The sequence below is a fragment of the Tupaia chinensis genome, unplaced genomic scaffold (genome assembly GCF_000334495.1).
Source record: "Tupaia chinensis unplaced genomic scaffold, TupChi_1.0 Scaffold148646_1, whole genome shotgun sequence".
NCBI lineage: Eukaryota > Metazoa > Chordata > Mammalia > Scandentia > Tupaiidae > Tupaia > Tupaia belangeri.
In genome coordinates this window covers 899,957-904,174 of record NW_006208495.1, presented here as the reverse complement: position 1 = coordinate 904,174, position 4,218 = coordinate 899,957, and the positions used below count along the sequence as shown (strand labels likewise).

The following is a 4,218-nucleotide window of genomic DNA, read 5'->3' as shown; positions in this document are numbered from 1 at the left end:
AGATACTGAGAATCAGAGGACTGGATCCCAAGGGGCAAATTCTGAGGGTAACAGGACTTTATGCATCAAAACATCTTTCTTCATAAGTTAGCAATAACTTTCTACATTTAGCTTTCTGGGTAAAGTCTAGCAATTTGAGGTTGTAGTTACCTAATATTTATCATTTTAAAAGAAAAATACCTCTTAGAAAGATAAGAAACCTTGGGACCTCTCTGTACTCTAGTGGTTAAGAGATCTGGATCCCTGAAGCTGATTATGTTGTTTTTTTTTGTTTGTTTTTGTTTTGTTTTGTTTTGGGGAGGTTTTTGCTATAGGGCGCGTGCGCTTGCCAGAAAGACAGAGAGAGACAGAGAGACAGAAAGCGAGAAATTACCCCCTAGGGGGGATGGCCATGCCACAATCCCTTCACCTCCATTCTCCTCTTGGGATCTTGGGCACGCACGCACACGCTCCCCATGTGAGTTTAAGCCACTGGGTCCGGGATTCGAACCACAGTCAACTACGTGGGAGTCCAGTGACATAGCCATTACGCTAACTGCTGGTCCCTGCTGATTGTGTTTTGAATCCCAGTCCAGGTGGCATGAAAAACATGTAGGGCACGTATGTACCTAAAATACAGAACTTTGACTGTTGAGCATAGTGACATGTGAATATATAAATAGATGATTGAAAAGAAAGTAAGTAGTGAAGAACTGACAAATCTCTGGTGGAGAAGAATTTCAAGTAGTTTCTATAGGATGTAAGGAGAGCATAACCACAGCTCCTTAAGTGTGGAGAGTGACAATCATCTTCCACAGGGTCTGATCACTCCATGATCCCCTCCAGCCCATTAGATCTTTGTGACATGTGAATATATAAATAGATGATTGAAAAGAAAGTAAGTAGTGAAGAACTGACAAATCTCTGGTGGAGAAGAATTTCAAGTAGTTTCTATAGGATGTAAGGAGAGCATAACCACAGCTCCTTAAGTGTGGAGAGTGACAATCATCTTCCACAGGGTCTGATCACTCCATGATCCCCTCCAGCCCATTAGATCTTTGGCCTTCATACATGTTCTGGATGTGCTTCAGGATGACGAGGCTGGGAATTTGAACCATAGTTGCTGTGTAGGATCCGGCTTCTCTGAGCAACACATTGTCACTCCACAGACGTTACCCAAGAAATATGATTTTATTTCCAATATCCAATTGAGATCCACCATTGAGAGGATAAAGAAGTGATTGAAAAAGATTCAATCAAGGGCTAAGAATGTTTAAGTTTCATGCCATAGTCAGAGGATTAAGACACCAAGGAGATGACTGGGACTGAATGTAAGAACAACATTAAAATTCTTATTCTGGGGACCAGCAATTAGTGTAATGGCTATGTCACTGGACTCCCACATAGTCGACCGTGGTTCAGGTCCCGGACCCGGCAGCTTAAAATCATGCCAGGAGCATGTGCATGTGTGCCCAAGATCCTGAGGGGAAATTGGAGGAGAAGGGATTGTGGTGTGGCCATCTCCCCTGGGAGTGATTTCTCGCTTTCTGTCTCTCTGTCTCTCTCTGTCTTTCTGGTGAGTGCACACGCCCTATAGTGAAAACCTCTCCAAAAAACGAAAAAAAAAAAAATTATTATTCTGTCTACTTCTCGAAATGATTCGAAATTGATAGCATAATTAAAACATTAAAAAAATTAAAATATAGAAATGGGCTAACTTGTAAGAAGTATATGTAAAATAATATAAAATGATACAGAAGGTATACATTCCTGTGGCCAGCAGGTGGCAAGGTGGTTAAGAAGTTGGACTCCTATATGGCTGATCACTGTTCAAGTCCTGGACCTGGGAGCTTGAAAATCATGCCAGGCACATGTGCATGTGTGCCCAAAATCCTGAGAGAAAAATGGAGGATAAAGGATTGCGGCAAGGCCACCCCACCCTACCCCAGGGAGTAATTTCTCACTTTCCTTTTCTCTCTCTCTCTTTCTTTCTCTCGCTCTGTCTCTCTCTGGTGAGTGCATGCATCCTATAGCGAAAAATAAATAAAAGGCGTACATTCACTATTTCAAAACCATATGCAGCAATATTGTAGGTTTAGCAAGTACAAACAGTCCCTGACTTGTGACGGTTTGACTAATGATTTTTCACCTTTATGATGAGTTTATCAGGAGGTAAACCCATTGTTAGTTGAAAAGCTTCTATATCAAAAAATTCTTTTTTCTTTCTTTCTTTTTTTTTTGGTTTTTGCTATAGGGCGCGTGCGCTTGCCAGAAAGACAGAGAGAGACAGAGAGACAGAAAGCGAGAAATTACCCCCTAGGGGGGATGGCCATGCCACAATCCCTTCACCTCCATTCTCCTCTTGGGATCTTGGGCACGCACGCACACGCTCCCCATGTGAGTTTAAGCCACTGGGTCCGGGATTCGAACCACAGTCAACTACGTGGGAGTCCAGTGACATAGCCATTACGCTAACTGCTGGTCCCTGCTGATTGTGTTTTGAATCCCAGTCCAGGTGGCATGAAAAACATGTAGGGCACGTATGTACCTAAAATACAGACAGGATGAAGAAATGGAAGAGAAGAGATTGTGGTGTGACCATGCCTCATTGAGGAGTGTTTTCTCCCTCTCCCTCTCCCTCTCTTTTTCTGTTCTTCTGCCTCCCTCTGAAGAGTGCACGTATCCTTCCACAATTTAATGAAAAAAGGAACTTTGACTGTTGAGCATAGTGACATGCGAATATATAAATAGATGATTGAAAAGAAAGTAAGTAGGGAAGAACTGACAAATCTCTGGTGGAGAAGAATTTCAAGTAGTTTCTATAGGATGTAAGGAGAGCATAACCACAGCTCCTTAAGTGTGGAGAGTGACAATCATCTTCCACAGGGTCTGATCACTCCATGATCCCCTCCAGCCCATTAGATCTTTGGCCTTCATACATGTTCTGGATGTGCTTCAGGATGACGAGGCTGGGAATTTGAACCATAGTTGCTGTGTAGGATCCGGCTTCTCTGAGCAACACATTGTCACTCCACAGACGTTACCCAAGAAATATGATTTTATTTCCAATATCCAATTGAGATCCACCATTGAGAGGATAAAGAAGTGATTGAAAAAGATTCAATCAAGGGCTAAGAATGTTTAAGTTTCATGCCATAGTCAGAGGATTAAGACACCAAGGAGATGACTGGGACTGAATGTAAGAACAACATTAAAATTCTTATTCTGGGGACCAGCAATTAGTGTAATGGCTATGTCACTGGACTCCCACATAGTCGACCGTGGTTCAGGTCCCGGACCCGGCAGCTTAAAATCATGCCAGGAGCATGTGCATGTGTGCCCAAGATCCTGAGGGGAAATTGGAGGAGAAGGGATTGTGGTGTGGCCATCTCCCCTGGGAGTGATTTCTCGCTTTCTGTCTCTCTGTCTCTCTCTGTCTTTCTGGTGAGTGCACACGCCCTATAGTGAAAACCTCTCCAAAAAACGAAAAAAAAAAAAATTATTATTCTGTCTACTTCTCGAAATGATTCGAAATTGATAGCATAATTAAAACATTAAAAAAATTAAAATATAGAAATGGGCTAACTTGTAAGAAGTATATGTAAAATAATATAAAATGATACAGAAGGTATACATTCCTGTGGCCAGCAGGTGGCAAGGTGGTTAAGAAGTTGGACTCCTATATGGCTGATCACTGTTCAAGTCCTGGACCTGGGAGCTTGAAAATCATGCCAGGCACATGTGCATGTGTGCCCAAAATCCTGAGAGAAAAATGGAGGATAAAGGATTGCGGCAAGGCCACCCCACCCTACCCCAGGGAGTAATTTCTCACTTTCCTTTTCTCTCTCTCTCTTTCTTTCTCTCGCTCTGTCTCTCTCTGGTGAGTGCATGCATCCTATAGCGAAAAATAAATAAAAGGCGTACATTCACTATTTCAAAACCATATGCAGCAATATTGTAGGTTTAGCAAGTACAAACAGTCCCTGACTTGTGACGGTTTGACTAATGATTTTTCACCTTTATGATGAGTTTATCAGGAGGTAAACCCATTGTTAGTTGAAAAGCTTCTATATCAAAAAATTCTTTTTTCTTTCTTTCTTTTTTTTTTTTTTCAGAATCCAAAAGCTTTTTAATAACGGGGCAGCATCCGGGGTTAGTTTTTGTAGCCTCAGCTGGCACGTCGGCCTCTGGCACGCTCAAACTTCCAGCCCTTGGAGCGGACGTAAGGTTTGGTGTGGC

General features: G+C 42.3%; 1 pseudogene; it reads right to left on the bottom strand.

Annotated features, from left to right (window-relative positions):
• Positions 1 to 4,117: 4,117 nt before the first annotated feature.
• Positions 4,118 to 4,218, bottom strand: part of LOC102471584 (60S ribosomal protein L18 pseudogene) — a 573-nt pseudogene continuing 472 nt past the window's right edge.